The sequence below is a fragment of the Gopherus flavomarginatus genome, chromosome 2, assembly GCF_025201925.1.
Source record: "Gopherus flavomarginatus isolate rGopFla2 chromosome 2, rGopFla2.mat.asm, whole genome shotgun sequence".
Classification (NCBI taxonomy): Eukaryota; Metazoa; Chordata; order Testudines; family Testudinidae; genus Gopherus; species Gopherus flavomarginatus.
The window spans coordinates 229,973,645-229,991,544 of NC_066618.1; positions in this window are offsets into that span (position 1 = coordinate 229,973,645).

Genomic DNA, 17,900 nt, shown 5'->3' on the forward strand with positions numbered 1-17,900 from the left:
AAAGTCCCATTGGCAGTGCTGCTCGGCTAAGGCAGGCTAGTCCCTACCTGTTCTGACACCGTGGTGCACTCCAGAAGCAGGAACCGGCCAGTGGGAGCTGGGAGTGGGCAGTGCCTGTGGGTGAGAGCCACGCGGAGCCACTTGCGTACATCCGCCTAGGAGCCGGACCTGCTGCTGGCTGCTTCCGGGGTGTAGCGCGGTCCGCAGTGCCAGGACAGGCAGGAAGCCTGCCTTAGCACCCTGTCCACCAACCAGGAACCGCTCAAGGTAAGCCCGGGCCCCAAGCCTGTGCCCCAATCTCCTGCCCCAACCCTAAGCCCCTTCCTGCACCCCAAAACCCTCATTCTCAGCCCCACCCAAGAGCCTGCACCCCCAGCCCAGAGCCCTGACCCCCTCCTGCACCCCAGCCCCCCATAACCCCCTCCTATATCCATAACCCCTCATTCCTGGCCTCACCCTGCAGCCCTCACCCCCACATCCCAACCCTCTGCCTAGCTGTGAGCCCCACCAACACTCCAAACCCTTCATGCCCAGCCCCGTTGGGTTGTGGGCATCAACAATTTTCCTCAACTGGGTCGCCAGAAAAAAAAGTTTGAAAAACATTGTACTAGAGTGCTCCCTCAGCCGGCTTGTGAGTCAGTATGTATCAATTCAAGCAATGTAGTCTAGGTGCAATTGCATCAATTTTTCTGTGAACTGGAATTCAAGGTAAACACTTAGAATAAATCCCAGGACAGCTCAGCGTTACAGTATCAACTGCACACTCATGCAGTCTCAGCAGGGCCGGTGCAAGGAAGTTTTGCGCCCTAGGCAAAACTTTCACCTTGCACCCCCCCCCCAGCTAACCCTGCCCCCCCACAGCAGCTAACTGAGCCCCCACCCGGGGAACCCCCCCCCCGCAGCAGCTCCCCCCCCACCGCAACAGCTATCCCCTCTCCCCCCCGTCCCCCCATGGCAACTAACCCTGCCTGGGGAGACTTCCCCTCTTCCCCCGCCCCCGGCAGCTAACCCTGCCTGGGGAGACTTCCCCCCTTTCCCCCCCCCAGCAGCTAACTCTGCCTGCGGAGACTTTCCCCCTCCTCCGGCAGCTAACCCTGCCTGCGGAGACTTCCCCCCTTTCCCTCCACAGCAGCTAACTCTGCCTGCGGAGACTTCCCCCCTTCACCCCCACCCCCTGCCACGGCAGCTAACCCTGCCTGGGGAGACCTCCTGCAGAAGCTAACCCTGCCTGGGTAGCCCGCCCTAGCTCACCTCGGCTCTGCCTCCTCCACTGAGCATGTCGGCACTGCTCTAATTCTCCTCCCCGCCCAGGCTTGAGGCGCTGATTGGAGGAGAGGTAGAGCTGGGCTGTGTGCTCAGCGGAGGTGAGCTGGGGCAGGGAGCGGTTTCCCTGTGCACCCCCCCGCCCTTGTTATTGCAGGCAACCCTCTCCACTCACCCCCCCACCCAGCTCACTTCCACCTCCTTGCCTGAGGGGGCTTTTAGGTGCCCCCAACCACTAGGCGCCCTAGGCGGCCGCCTAGTTTGCCTAAATGGTTGCACCGGCCCTGAGTCTCCAATACAATAGTACTAAGGCTGAAAAAAGGAAGCTTGTGTCTGAATTAGGACAAGAAGCTTTTAGCACAGGGAATTAACAGAGACAATTTATTTCCCTAAAATGGTGTGTTTCCTGACTAATGTCCTGACACACTGCTCTGAAAATACACCATTTTGTGGCTTACTGTACCCCAAGGGATTTCTGAATCTCTCCCATTACTGCTTCAGGACTGAGGGCATGTCTACACCTACCTCCGGAGTGATTGATGCAGCAGGGGTCAATTTATCACATCTAGTGAAGACGCGATAAATCAACTTCCAACCACTCTCCCATCGACTCCAGTACTCCACAGGAGCGAGAGGCGCAGGTGGATTCGATGGGGGAGCATCAGCAGTCAGCTTACCACAGTGAAGACACCACGCTGAGTAGATCTAAGTATGTTGACTTCAGCTATGTTATTCATATAGCTGAAGATGCGTAACTTAGATTGCACCCCCCACCACCAGCCCCAGTGTAGACCAGGCCTCAGTTATTGCCACCAGTGTCAACAATAGTTGGAGACTGCGTTTACACTGAGTGCCAGCTTTTTACCACTGTGTTTTCTAACTTGTTTAGACCAGGTCTAGCTGACAGGGCAGTGAAAATGCTGGCAGCCTGGCCAGACCAACACTCCAGCCATTGCTAGCACTGGTGATACTATCCTGGTGCTAGAGCAACAGTGGGTGAATTTCTTCTATGCGAAAATGATTGCATGATGTTTGGGTTTCTAAAAGGCTTAGTTAAAACATTAATTTAATGAATGTACATTAGTTGACCTTTTTCCATTAATGCATTGTAACCGATCCTGCTGCAGGCTATCCCTTTGAGTATTGTGGTACACCTGTCATTTATGTGCCTGACAGTGAGCTAGGTGTCTCCAAGCATGGGGTACAAGTGCTGTCGTTGCTCCAAGCACTAGGTTCTTCAGGGTCTAGCTCCTGGTGGGTTCCTAAAAAACAAATGCACGCTTCAGATAATGCTTCTTTACTAGAGCTGCCAGTAAAATTATCCTAGGCACAGCATCTTTAACAGTTCCCAACTACAAGAGAGAAACAACACTTCCTAAGTGCAAGCCAGTATGAAGGTAATCTGGTCTCATTGTGACCCCTTTGTTCTGCTTGCAGCCATTAGTGGTCCCCTCCCAACAAAGGTGTTTCTTTGGCCCACTTTCCAGGTCCTCCAGACACAGCTTTCCTGGTGCCAGCACCCCAGTAATCCTTCTTAGGCTTCAGGCTCCAGCCTGCTGCTTTCTCTCTCACAGCCAGGTCCCCTCTGACCTCAGGTGGTTCTTTCCTTTCCTGTGCCAGAAGGATTTACAGATCCCTTTGCTGGCTGGATGTTAAACTGAGCAGTAACAGTTGAGCCAGCAGGTTGATGGCCATAAAATGCTTTGTTTTACCTGTACTTTAAAACTGATGGTATTTGTGAAGAGCTGACAATGTGTGTGGTGATCTACCAAACAGAGAGGGAGACCTAGTCTCTGTTCTGTGGAGCTTACAGTCCTCTACAGTCTACACCATGTGCTAATAGTTACATTCTGAAATGGGTTGAAAGTAGTGAGAGTGTGTAGTTGAAAGTCTGCCCCACAGAATTAAAAAATAAAACAAAAGGAAAAAAACCCAAAAAAGTTTTTCAAGGCCCGGCCCTACGGACAACCTGTATGTGGAGAGCTTGCAGGAACTGGCTCTAAAATTTACATCTCTTAAAATCTAAATTGAATGTGTATGTGTAAATTGTGTTGAAAGATAGCCAGCTGTCTCATGTGCATGCACAGATTCTGGACTCTGTGTGGGGAAAAATTGCTGCAAGTGCAAATATAGGGTGAGATACTACCTGGCCTTTAGGCACGAGTGCTGTGGGAGAATGTCTTTAGCCCACTCCCACCCTCCAGTTTGTCCAGACCACATAAAGGCCAAGCACAATTGCAGTCCCTGTGCTCAAAATATACAAGAGTTGTTTCATCCCTATTCCTCTGAGTGTGCATGGCATGCCAAAGTGAGAGAGTCATCTGTGGAGAAGAACTGATGCATAGCGGGAAGTATTGGTGTAGGGGTGTGTTTCCAATGTGTACTGAGAAGCTCAGAGAGGCATTCTACCCTTGGTCCTCCCCCAGGGAAGTGTACTTCTGTACATTGCCCTCTTCCTGTTGGCAATATGTAACAGGCATGAAGTGGCCTTTTAAATACCCAGCTGACAGTCCTCTGAAAACATAGCCCAGTGTTTGCGACCAATGGAACATCTTATTACAATATTATTTATATCTTGTGGTAGTGCCTTGAATCCCTAGTTGTGGACCAGGACCCCAAACACAGAACAAAAGTTATATTGCACTCATCGCCATATTATCTGAACACCTTTCAGTAGTGCACGAGGCAACATGACTAACATCTATGTGTTTTTTTTCTCATCCTCCCACCAGCAGGAGAAGTGTGTGCCATAGAACGTCTTGTTTGGATAGGTTTTCTTTATGTGTACACACACACTCACACACACAAACACACATTATAGTTGTTACTATGTGTTGGTGATAGGGAAGGCAAGGTCAAAGAAATGCACCTTGCATTTAAGCAGAAGTGATGAGGGCTGTGATAGTCCTTAGTTCCTGTCATTCCACCATCTCCAACTCCTGAGAAAGCTCAGTCTCACTGTAATGGTGGGCAGTCACCCCTGGAGCATCCCCTGGTGTCTTAGTGCGGAACCACAATTATGTCTCTACTTCAGTCACGTCTAGTGGGCTTTCAAAAAGCTCAGTGAGGCTCGTATATAGCGAATGATGTCCCATCAGGGGTCTAGTTTATTTGATCAACCACTAGTCACCTTCTGCTGTAAGATCCTGTGGTGGGGCGACAACTCACAGGCATGGCGCTTCCTGCTGGTCGTCTTCAGAATTAGCTTTTTCCAGCCTGGAGCACTCACTGCAGGCTGGTGTCTCACCTGCCACTGGCCCTGTGTCCCTCCCAGCCCCCACTGCCCTTTGCCCAGGAGTTCTGTCCACCACAGCTACGCACTGTCTCTGGGTCTCCCCTCCCAGAGGAACCCCCAACCCCCTATCCCCACCTTGCCTCACTGCTAGTCATCTAGCCCCTGCTCCCTGGGGAAGACTGCAGTTTGTAAACCACTCATCAGCAAGGGGGGTTGGACCAGCTACCTCTGCTTAGATCTGGGCCTGATTGGGGCATGGCCCCACCTGTGGCTACTTCTCCCAATTAGCCTAGCTTTTCCAGCCACAGCCCTCTCCAGGGCTGCTTTAACCCCTTCCGGGCTGGAGCAGGGTGACCACTCCACTACACACCCTCCTCCTTAAGGATGCGTGGGTGGTGAGGAATCCCTATTTCCCCAGCGTCCCTCGCAGCTGGGCCCACAGGGAATCCTTCTCCTACCGCAGGCTCTCCACTATATGTAGCCGCCTGTTTCCCTCTACCAATGTCTGGGCCCCACCGTAGCCCTCTGAGCTCCCACGTGGGTTCCCCTTTCTGTTTAAGATCCCACCATAGCCTTCCTAGATCCTGTGTGGGTTCCCTGGTTCAGCTGGGGCCTTCTTGCCCAGACCGTTCTGGGTTTGGGACTCCAGCCTGTCCATCCAACCTGGTCAGGCTCAGGCTGGACTCCTTGTTTAGTATTCCCCCCTTCTCAGGGGGAAGTGCCTTTTTACATGGCCCCAGTGTGGCAGTGGAAGCACTCCCCTGCACCTTCCCTTTGTCGTGGCCCTCCCATGGTTTGTAGGTGTCTTAGCCCTCATTTCAGGGCTAGCCTGGGCCCTGCAAGTCCCCTGAGGGCACTCCCTCCGTAGGTGCCCAGGCTCCTTGCAGGCCCAACAACTTTAGAGCCCCCTTGTTGACTTCACAGGGGGCGCTCTCCCAGTTCTTGCTTTTTCTGGGTGGGGCCTCTGTGCTCCATCCCGGTAGGGACACCTTCTTTTATAGGGTCCCAGTCACCCACAGGCAAAACAGTTTTTAGGTCCTTCCTGCATGGGGAGCTTTGTAGTCTCTCTTCTCTGGAGCTTTCTTTGTGTTCTGGAGGCTGTTCCTCTCAGTGGGAGCTTCTGCTCTTCAGGGGGACACCAGTCGGAGTAGCTCCTTGCACAAGTCTCCTGAGGGGCTCTCTCCCCAGGAGCTTCCTCTCTGTGTTCTGCCTGAGCCCTAATACCCCTTTTAGAGGCCCATGGTGTTCCTCACCTAAAAAACTACTGCCCAGTTACTTAGCCAATTAACTGTTCACAGGTGGATCTGCATTGTGTCATTCTCCCTAGCTGAGCATGTCACAGGGAGGCTGGGTGTCTGGGCCAGCCCCCATGGTGCTCCTGCATGAACAAGCACTACCCTTACTGGAAAGAGTTCCATTGTGCCAGAAGAGCAAAGTTGGGGACCATGATCCTCATCATGGAGCTTTACTCAATATTTTAGGTATCCTGGGCCCAGGCCATTGAACACTTTTAAGATAAGGACCAAGACCTTGAGGACCAATTCCATATTCTATGGTCACACTAGTGAAGAGAGCAGAGAACTTGTCTGATGAACTCACGATAGACTGTGTTGCTGAGGAGATTCACTGCAGTGTTCTGTACTAGTTGGAATTTCATAAGGGCTGAAGTTTTCATGCCCAGGTTTATAGCATTGCAGTAGTCCAGATGGTGACAAAGGCATGAATAACAGAGGCCAGTTCATCATCCACCAAGATAGGGTGGAAGCTACTAGCCAACTGAAGAGGATAGAATAGAATATCAAGATTGGAAGGGACCTCAGGAGGTCATCTAGTCCAACCCCCTGCTCAAAGCAGGACCAATTCCCAACTAAATCATCCCAGCCAGGGCATTGTCAAGCCTAACCTTGAAAACCTCTAAGGAAGTTGAAAAAAGTGTACAATCTAAGTATAAGATAAAAGACAGCAGGCAGATATAGATAGCTGGCTGAGCACAAGGAAATAATGGAACTGTATTGGTCAGAGGTACCGTCACATCTTTGTGTAGAAAACTGGTGGTAGTGGAAGGCTTCCTGTCTTGTATGTAAGTGACCAGAGGTTCAAAATTTCCAGCTTATCTCTTCTAAGGAAGGATGGGCCAGTGGCTTGGGTGCTAACTTGGGTTTCAGGAGAACGGGCTTCAGTCCTAGACTCCTGTGTGACCTTGTTCACAAAATCTCTTTGTACTTCAGCTCCTAATCTATAGGACGGGGTTAATAGCACTTCACAGGGGAGTGGTGAGGACAACATTAAAAAAAGTCTGAGGCACTCAGATACCATGGTGATGGGGAGCCAGATAAGTATCCAAGGCTGCTAAAATGCAGACATTTTTGCTCACAAAGTTGTGCTCTCTGATCTCTACCTTATTCAGCTCATAAATGTGCAGAACAGCCAAATGAGTACTTAAAATTGCATTAACAGACCAGGATTGCAATAAACCCCCATTAAGGGATTACATACATAGCTGGGGAAATAATAATCCCCATTTGTTTCCCTTAGAGCCACATCTGCTGGTAGGGCAAGTACTAGCCAGAATAGATTAGTGGCTGAGTCATAAAGTCACTATCTTGTCATTCTAAACGTGCCTTATCAGGTGATTCAGAAAAAAATTAGAAACAGACTATAAATAATAATTGAATGAAATGTTTGACCACCAGGTATCATGAAGGTGAAAAGTATTTCATAAATCCTGGAGAGAGGCAAGGGTCATCTCCTGTGTAGCCACCTAATGTGGGTCTCTATAGGAAGGAAGGTGCTTAGCTGGAGTGGAGCTAAGAAGATCGGTATGCTGAGAATGTCTGAATGTAATCCAAGATTAGTTGATTGATTAGTACTGAGAAGCAGGTGTGGAGTTTCTGCCTTTTGTCTCTCTTCATCCAAACATTTTAAATACTCATCTTGATTAGAGATGGGACCAAACTATAGCTCTGAATATCAATAAACTTGGGATCTTTTAGAGGGTTGGGTACAAAACCTAGATCCCAATTGCATAATGGGACCTTCTCCTTACACTAGCTTGGTTCACAACCCTCTATTCAAACATCCCAGTATTTGTGGGTTCTCAAAACCTAGACCTGAATTGGAATTGAAATTTGAGGATAAGAGCCTCTCATTATATTAGGCTGGATCAGAACCCCAGTTGGAAGAACCAATATTTATGGGTCTACAAAACCCAGATCCAAATTTTGTAACTTGTAGTTTGGGCCTACCTCCAATCTTAAGCAGTGCTTGTATTTCCAACTTAAATGTAAACTAACAAATCCACTTCTCTTTCTACTTTAGTATTGCCGCACATATGGCACGTAGGATGTCATCCTGTTCTAAAACCCTCTGATAGCAGATCACTTGGGCTTCTACTTAGAAACAGTAAACAATGCAATGGTTTTCTTTATTGCTGCTATAGTGATGTTTATTCTTGCTGGTAACAAAGAGACATTTCACTATTACAAGTTTTTACACCATTCTAGAATTCAACTCTCTTAAAGCTACACCATGGAACTGAATTCCTTGCAGTTTTGTATGTTGATAATTAACCTACGGAATTCTGTGGCTAAGAATAGCAAAATCTCTCTTGTAACCTTATGTTACCAAAGTAGGCTAGTCTATTTTTAAGACATTTCTTCAGGTTGTGGCTTATAAGCTTAATGTTTACATGGTAGCAAAAAAACCAAACAACTAAAATCTATCTACTGGTGTTTGAACAGTGTTCATTGTATGTTGCTGTATCAGTTACAAAATGATCTCATCTAACAAAAATGCCTTTTATGAAGATAGGAATCCTTTACATCCAACCCAAGGGAGAGCGGAAGAAAACTTTTGGCACATCTCTACAACCCAACTGACCAGGACGGCTTACAACTATCTGGGTCTGGTTCAGTGAAAGCAGAAAAAAATTGGACATGTTCTGTTTTTAAAGTGTAGAAAAAAAGACCTAACATTTTTTCTCATGTACATTTTCCTCCCCTCTGCTTGTTTTTTATATTGAAGACAAGACCTGATCTTCTAAGCAGAGTCTTGCAGGAACCAGTGAAACAATGCCACATAAGAGTGAAAGTTGAGCAGCTGAAGGGAAAGGAGCTTTAGAATCACTGTTTGAAATTTTTGTTGGGTGTGTTGACTGTTGGTTTGTTAAAATCTATGTAATTAAATAGGTAATGACTATTCTGAAGAAAGGATGTCAGATGTAACACACCGTCTCCTCTATTAAAGTGTAAAAGCACAAATACACATTCTCTGTGTGAGTGGCACAGCATCAAACTTCTAGCCTGGGGAAGAAGGGGATGCACACTCCCCCATAATGTCTTAAGTTCTCCCTTCCTTTCCTTAGTTCAGCTAGGGGAGCGGGTTTTCCTCATCTGGTGCTGGGAGTTGTGTCCCTTGTCTCTCTGTCCTTTTCTGTGGGTGCCCTTCCACCCCTGCTTTCAGCCTTGAGGGTGGGGTGTGGTAGCTGTTTTCCCTCCTCCCTTCCCTTCCCCTTGCCCTATTTCCCCCCATTTCCTTTCCCCACTTTAGTGGCTGTTCCACTCCTTCCTGTCCTGTGGTGGATGGTTCAGGGAGGTGGGACTTCCCTGTCTGCCCCTGCAGTTCCCTTTCAGTTTCCCTCTCCCACCTGGCACGCCCTCCCTTGTGATGGCAGCCTCGACTGCCGCTGCCGGGTTACCTGTCAGCACTGTTACTAAGGCACTGGTGGCAGTGGGCATGGATAGGGACTCCCAAGACTCTGTTGTTGCTGCTGTGACTTCTGAGACCGCTCCCTCGGCTGGTGGGAAGGGCCCGGGGATGAAAAATGGCAATAGCCCTGCCCAGAGGGCAAAACTTCCTGTGGCGATGAATCCCTCTCCTGCTGTGGCCCTGTCAACAGCCGCAGCCTCCCCTTCTCTCTTGCCCGTTGTTTCCTCCACCAGTCCTGGGGGTGCCGCTTCCTTGGCCCCCAGAGCGTATGCCTGGGTGGCTGCTGCCCCTCTGCTGGCTGTCTGTTCCAGCCGCCTCCCGGAATACCATTTCCAGTGGCCGGGGCCCCTTTTCCCACCCTCACCAGGTAGCACAGAGTGCGTTGCCTCCTGGTGTTGGCCTCGCCCCACGTAGAAACCTACGTGTGGGTGTTGGCATGGGTGGTGGCCTCTAAGATGTTTGGGAAGGTAGTGTTCTTCATGGCATCAGAGGTCACTAACTAGGAGGTGGTGGAGAGGGACTTGGTGGTGAGGAGCGTTCACGTCCCCCTTGAGCCTTTGGGGGACCTAGGCATAAGGGGGGGTGGTCTCTGTTCTTCCCTTCCTCCCCAATGCTGCCATTTTGCCATTCATCTCCACCCTGGGGAGGTCCCTGTCCGTCCTCAGCCCCCTTCTGTTGGGCTGTATGTACCTTGCCCTCCGCCACGTTTTGTCATTCTGCCAGCAGGTGCAGGTTCAAGTGCCACCGACTGCACGTGACAGAGGGGTCCTTTCTGGTGCCCCATTGAGGGGCCCTGTACCAGGTTTACTATTCCTCGGGGGAGGCCCCGTGCTACCTCTGCCAGGTGGCGGGATGCGTCCGGAGGGACTGCCCCCTGGCCCGGCTCGGAGGGGCATCCGGAACCCCTGATACCTGGAAGGGCGTCAGCTCTACCATCACCAGCAGCTCTGATCGCCCGGACCCTGGGGTCACCCATCCTCCATCTGTGACCGCTGTCAACTCCATTCGGGTCTCGGGCGTGGCCCCCCCAATGTGCCCAGCTGAGCATGTGGGCTTTGCTGCTGTGGTGGGTGATAGACCAGGGTCCACGGAGGAGTGGGTGACAGGGCACGTGGCGGGACTTGAGCAGGGCTTGCCTCAGGGGGAGTTTGTCCATTTCCCTGCCGTCCTCTTCCGTTACCCTCCCGTCAATGCCCTCGCTTCCCAGCTCTGACCTGGCTGGCCTCTTTGGGGCGTTGGGAGCTCGTGTGAGGGTGGTGCCAAAAGGGCCAAGCACCCCCCCCATTGGCAAGGAGGAAGGGACCGCCTGTAAAACTATGAAGGGGGCTGCTAGTGCTGGGCTTTCTGTTGACTCCTCTGCTGATGTTCATCATTTGGAGTCGGCCGAGGTCGCTGCAGCTGTGGACATGGGTAGCACCATTTCTCCTATGGAGTCCCTCCCTGAGGGGGTTACGGAAGGTGTCCCTCCTGCCGCTTTGCCATCTGTGCCCCCCTGTAGGTGCTGAAGTGGTTAGTGCCCCGGCTGCTGTTGAGGGGGACCTTGTAGAGGTGGGTGGGGATTTTACCTCTATTTTTGATTCGATCGAGGCCCTAGGTTTGACTCTGACCACCGAGCAGGTGGATGCCCCCTGTTAGAGGACCTTGGTAAGGGTGATTGTTATCTGCTACCCCCGCCCACCTTGGGTGGATGACCCTGTTTTGGCCACTGCACCACCCGAGGACCTGACCATCTGATCGGCTGTGATTGGTAATCCAGCCGATACTGTTGTGCCCAGCAAGGTGATGGCTGATGCTGAGCAGCCAGGCTCTGAGCCTACAGGTGCTCTACCCTATGAGTCGGGGGGCCCCCAATGTGGGGGTGCAAAGGGGCAAAAAGGGCTGCAGCAAAGGACTCTGCTTAAAGTGCTGCTGCGGCAGTGCTTTAATGTTGTTGCCCCTTTTCCCCTACTCCCCAGACCACCGACTGGGGTGGGGGGGGGAGCGCGCAAAAGAAGTGGCTGCTTTGGGGCCCCGATTTAAAAGGGCCTGGAGCTCTGGCCACCGCTGCCACTACTGCAGCAGTGGTGGCCGGAGCCCCAGGCCCTTCAAATTGCTGCTGGAGCCCCGAGCAGCACAGGTCAGGAAACGCAGATGGGCTGGCTGAGGATGCTGACCTCAGCTCCACCCCTTCTGCCCGAGGCCCCACCCATTCTGGGGGGGCCAGAGGTGGCCGCGTACTGGTAAGAGTTCAATTTTACTTTCACTCCTGATACAGATACAATTATTTTGATTAAAAATCACACCCCAGCCCTAACCAACATAGTTACGCCAGGATAAAAGCTGTATGTAGACCAGGCCTGAGTGTATAAAAAAAAAAGAGGCAGAAATGTGTGTGTGTGTGTGTGTGTGTGTGTGTGTGTTTAAGGTACAGAGTTTCAGCAATGGCTTTTGTTTCTTACAAGCAGTAGTAAGACTGCAGTGAAGTTTCACCAAGTTAAATTTTCAATCAATATTTCTGTAGAAAACAAACATTTGATATTTGGATGCTTGTTTAAAAAACCCAAACAATTTTCTTTAACAATTCTATTTTTGCTGGTTTTTTTCAAATACTTCCAGAACTAGGTATTTATTTTTTCCTTCAGCCTGGGTCCCCAGCCATGAGGGGGAGAGATCCCCGCGGCACAGTGCCAGGAAGCAGGAAGGGATGTTAAGAGACACTTCCATGAACTTTACCAGTGATAATCTATTGAAGAGGCACGTGATAGAACACTAAATCTTCAGAAACAAATAATATCCAAGCCACTTCCCTTTTTTAACCATCATTTGGTCTTTCAGTTTATTATGTGGTATTTTTCATAGTCTTAGTTGTGCTCCCTGAACTCAATGGCAAAAGTCCCATTGACTTCAATGGGAGCAGATTTAGGACAATATTCAACAGTTTTGAAAATCCCACCATATGTGTCTGGATTTGCACATCTGATTGTTCTATCTGTTTAATTTAAGGCCAGATCCTGCATGCTGCTGAGTGCCCTCAGCACCAACTCAGTCTGTTTCTTGTATATAGATTCTTTCTTCCCCAGCCCACTCCTTATTTTGAGTTCAGAATCAATAAATGGGAAAAATTCTATGCAGAAAAGGAATTAGTAGCTTTGTAGAATTCACTGCCTTGGGTGGTTATAAAATCCAATAGTGTGGTGGTAACTTTTAAAAATGCTGGAAAATTAAATGAACATTAATAATATCTGAGATAACACTAATCCAGTCTCCTGTTGCCCTCTGGACATAAACGGCTCATTTGTGGTATCAAGAACACTTTTTCCAGGTACAGGTAGCACAAATAAGTACATTGAGGAGGTGAGAGAGGGTTCACCTTCCTCTGAAGAGGCCTTTATTGGCAACTGACTGAAGCAGGACTCCTGGGTCAATGAAGTGATGATCTGTCTTTATAGGAAATAGCCCAAGTTATTAAACAAAAATACCATTTCTTTGTTAAAATTTCAAAAAAAAAATCTCATTATCCCTTTGAATCTGAGCTAGTGATCTCTACCCTTTTCAGTCTGCAGCTATACTACCTCATCCCAGACAAGTAGGGTTGGCTGCCTGGAAAATAGGGGATGCTGCAGCAAATGGTGTTGGTCATGGGTGGTGGGTATTGAAGGCAGGGAAGGCTGAATGTCCCCAAACAGCCTTATGTGGCCATGCCCATACTCCATGCCCAGATCCCTTCCTGCTTCCTGGCACTGTGCTGTGGGGGTCTCTCCCCCCAATGGCTGGGGTCCCAGGCTCGGGCTGGGGCTAATGAGGGCCAGCCTGTGTTCTGGGGCTGCGGGGAGGGGCATGTTGGGTGCTCTGGGCCTGAGGGAGAGGGACATGCTGCCCACCTAGCATGCTGGGGGGGTGATTCAACCACCCAGTGCTCTGGAGCATTGCCACCTGCTCACCTGCCTTGTGCTCTGGGGTTGGGGGCGGGGCAGGCTATCTGCCCAGCATGCTGGAGGAAGCGGGGTGCTTGGGCAGCCTGGGGCTGGCAGCTGTGTGGGCAGGGGGAGGCTGCGGGCTTTGGCAGGAGGGGCAGGGCCTTGGGCAGAAGGAATGGGGTGGGCCAGGAGTTAACCTCCCCAAGCCCAGGGTTCATCTGCTGCCCATGCTGTTGGTGATTCAGTACAGTAGGTACAAGTCCACACTCTCTGGTTCAGTATTGACTCAGTGTTCTACCACAGGGGTAGGCAAACTTTTTGGCCCAGGGCCACATCAGGGTTGTGCAACTGTATGGAGGGCCAGGTAGGAAAGGCTGTGCCTCCCCAAACAGCTTGGTCCCTGCCTCCTATCTGCCCCCTCCCACTTCCCATCCCCTGACTGCCCCTCTCAGAACCTCCAACCCATCCACCTCCCTGTTCCTTGTCCCCAACTGCCCTGACCCCTATCCATACCCTTGCCCCCTGACAGCCCCCCCAGGACTTCCACCTCCAATCCAACTGCCCTCTGCTCCTTGTCCCCTGACCACCCCCTCCTGGGACCCCCTGCCCCTAACTGCCCCCCCTTATCCAACCCATCCCCCTGTACCTGTCCTTTGCTCTCCTGATCCCTATCCACATGACAGGCCCACTGGGACTCCCACTCCCAACCCACCCTGTTTTCCATCCCCTCCACCCCATCCAACCACCCCCCTCCTCCCTGACTGCCCTCTAGGATCCCCTGGTCCCTTATCCAACCCTCCCTCCCCAACCCCTTACCAGCAGCAGGAGCTTGCAGCCGTGACACCCGGCCAGAGCCAGCTGCGCTCCCCATGCTGACCAACGGGAGCAGTGAGCCAGAGTGCCGCCCATGCAGCGGCATGGCTATGGAGGAGGGACCAGGGACTAGGCTCCCTGGCCAGGAGCTCAAGGGCTAGGCAGGTCAGTCCCACGGGCCATAGTTTGCTATCTCTGTTCTACCATGATGATGTGGGGCAATGGGCTGCTGGAGGAGCCATCTTTTATATGAGAAAAAGAACTGATAATGAAAGACCCCATGATGCTTTTTCACAAGAACTCAGCTGTAAACCTCAGTGTCCTGACCAAATTCCAACATGAGTAATTACATTCTGCAGACTTAAGTCTTCTCTACAGTTCCCTTGGCATTTTTGGTATTTTTCTTTGCCAGTTCTCCTCAGCTGCTGAGTAGACTGCTGTGAGTTGTTAAGCAGCTATGGTGTTCTGTGCCTGAGGGCATGTCTGCACTACTGCAGCTATACTACTGTAGGGCCATAGTTTAGATCAGTTGTCTCCAACCTTTTTACGCCCATGATCACTTTTTGAATTTAAGGGCAACTCAGGATCTACCCTGCCCCTTCCCTGAGGCCCCGCCCTGCTCACTCCATCCTCTCCTCTCTCTATCACTCGCTCTCCCTCACCCTCACTCACGTTCACCAGGCTGGGGCAGGGAGTTGGGGTTTGGGAAGGGGTGCAGGCACTAGGCTGAGGCCAAGGGGTTCACAGTGTGGGAGGGGGCTCTGGGCTGAGCCTGGGGCAGAGGGTTGGGGTGCAAGCTCTGGGAGGGAGTTTTGGTGCAGGAGGGCGCTCCGGGCTGGGGCAGAGTGATGGGGTGCAGGAGGGGTTGCAGGGTGCTGGCTCTGGAAAGGGATTCAGGGGTGAGGATTAGGGTGCAGGAAGGAGTATGGGGTGCTGTCTCTGAGGTGTGGCAGACCACTGGTTTGGAGATGCTTCCTACATCGAGAAGAGTTTTTTTTCCCCCATCAAACTAGGCAATCGACCTCTCCCAGTGGCAATAGCTAAATCAGTGGAAGAATTCTTCTGTTGACCAAGTTGTGTCTACACCAGGGTGAGGTTGTGAATTTTTCACACTCCTGAGTACCCCCAGCCCTGTTCCACCCCCAGCGCAGCTCTGGCCCAGCCCCAGCTCTGCTCTGCCCTCATTCCCTCTCTACTCCAGGCCAGCCCTGCCTCTAGCCCCAGCAACTCCCCTATCCCCATTCCACCCTCAGCTCCGCCATCAGTCCAAGCTCCTGTGCTGAGCCAACTGTGCAGTAATGGGAGGTAGCAGGGACAGATTCCATTACTGGTAAGGCGAGGGGGACGACAGGAATGTTTGGGCCCCACTGTGCTAGACGTTCCTGGTCCCTCAGAATTTCCAGGCCAGGGGAGAAATTGGATTTGCAGTTCTGTCTTCAGACACTAGATGCTGAGTTGAGTGCAGTTCAGACTGCCACCAGCAGAGGCCGCTGGTCTGGGCTGTGCTTTATCTCTTGTGCTAGTTGTGCAGAGAGGAAAAGAAACAGTTTATGGGGAAAGGGGAAAGCGGGCACCTGCAGAGGCAGGTCCTACTCACCGCTTTATTCCTTGTATAGTGCTGCATTGGGGAGCAGCAAAGGTGAGTGGTGAGGGCAAAAGGACCCCAAGATCATGTGCCCAGCCATCTCCAGCGCAATTGCCTCTCCCCCTCCTCCACTCTTGCTGGGATCCACTGCAAGGACAGGGGAGTGGAAAAGGAAGTGTTCGGGCGAGGCAGTCCCTAGGTTGGGGAGAGAAAGTTGGCAGGTGCAAAGAGGTGCTGGGGAAGCATTTCTGGCCACACCCCGGAGCTCGCACCTCCAGTCCAGAGCTCTTACCTCCTTCTGCATCTCAACCCCAGCCCAGTGAAAATGAGCGAGTGAGCGAGGGTGTGGGAGAGTGAGCGATGGAGGGAGGAGGATGCAGTGTGTGGGAGGGGGGAATCCTTGGAGAGAGGGCAGGGTGGGGCTGGGAGCAGAGCAAGGGTGTTCAGTTTTCTGCAAATAGAAAGTTGGCAACCGTATTCCCACTCCTCTTTGTATGTGTATTATGCAGTGGAGGTTCTCTCCTGAAATGCACATGTGCAAAAAGGGGCAGATCCCCCTGAGAGCTCACAATCAGAAAGTAGACCCCAAGGAAATGTTTAAAGTCAAATCAAATCTCATGACTGTTCAACTAAACTCAGGATTTTTTGTCTGTTTTTTGTGTGATTATTTTTGAATGTATAGGGTTCGCAGTACTGCTATGTAAGTAAGAGAATGATACAATAGATTTAAAATATCAAAAAGAGTCTCCATAATTGTGTATATTCTCTCTTTTACTCTGGTGTAACTCAATTGAGTTAATCGTAATTTACATCCCGACAAAGTGAGAGGAGAATTGGGTAACTGATTGTATATTGCTGATAGTTACATACTATGGCTGAAGAACCTTTAGTTTGGCAATTGTACTGCGGATAGCACACTTTTAACCGTAACTCCCCAGAAGGGGTCTGCACTATTCCCATTATTACTTGTCTCTATCCAGTTCAAGTTCATGGTGATAAATCTTGCTTATAAGGCACTTACAAAGATGGGTGTGGTGTGCTGATAGCTTTCATGATTAACTGCTTTCCTGTGTCAAATATAGCCTGTAATATACTACAAACAGTCGATTTTTATACAAACTGATCTGGCTGCCATCAGGCTCTCTGACATTTTATATGAATACTTAAAATAAATCCAGAAACAGGAAAGAAAGTACAGAATTATTGTTTTAAGCTAACTGCGAGGGCTTATCTTCAAAGTAGCAGAGTTTCTATTGTATTTAGAGAAACTGCTCACTACACTGACATAAAAGTTAGTAGCAATGTGAGAGACTAGAGTTAAAAGTCCAGGCCCAGTTTTCACTTCCAAAATGTAGAACTGCTGATTCCCTTTTTGTTTGCATGTGAAGACTGTACAAAGTCATTGCATTATTATTGTTGGTTTTTAAGTTTACTAACTTTGGACCAAATCCTAGTCCTGCTGCAGTCAGTGGGAGTTTTGCCATTGATTACAGTGGGGCTGGGATTTGGCAGTGTGTTTTCAAACCTGTATGGCTGATAAAACACTGCAGTCCATTTAGGGATAAGATGGCCATGTTTAAGCCAAGATTTTCATACATGACTAGTGATTTTTTTGTGCCTTAAATATTGGTTGCAAACATGAGACTGTTTAGGGGCCTGATAGTTAGAAAATGCTGAACACTCGCTCTTCTGAAAATTAGGCCCCTTCAGGAAGGAGGGGCAACCAGAATTTTACTAAGGAAGGAACCAAGGTCAAGAGTTCCTGGGTGCCAGAGCAGCTGCTTCAGCCTCTCTGGGTCCCAGTCTCACTACAGTCCACAGTGCATGCACACAATTTTACAGGGAATGAAGCACAGGGGCAGAAACATAGATCGACCCTGAACAATGTTTCCATTGTGCAGGCACCAGCCTTCAATCTTCGTAGTTCAACAGCCTCTGGAAACTGGGGCCTCTCAGCATTTCGGAGCCTGACATAGCACAGGGAGCCCAGCCTGCCATGATGTAGGGCAAGGGGGTCTCTCTTGGGGCCTGCCAGTCTCCACCTTGCCCAGGCAGTCAAGGCCTGAGCCACTCAGCTTCAGGAATCATGGTCTTAGGGCTTCCTCTCCCCTGGGGAAGGCTGACTGAAGGCTAGGGCAGCTCACCCTGCCCCATATGACTTGAAAGGTCCTGGGGAATGGAAGTCCCAGGGCTATGATTCCTGGAGCTGGGTGGCTCAGGCCATGGCTGATTGAAGTGGCTGAAGCCCAACTTGGGACCCCAGGAGACTCCCTGCCACACACACTGGGCTTGGATGTACTGAGGTGCCGCCACTTCCAGCTGTTGCCTCTGTTACCTATAGCCATGGAAAAGCTCAGCCTGCCTCTCCTCCATGTGCCCCTGCTTTAAGGTGTCTCAGGCT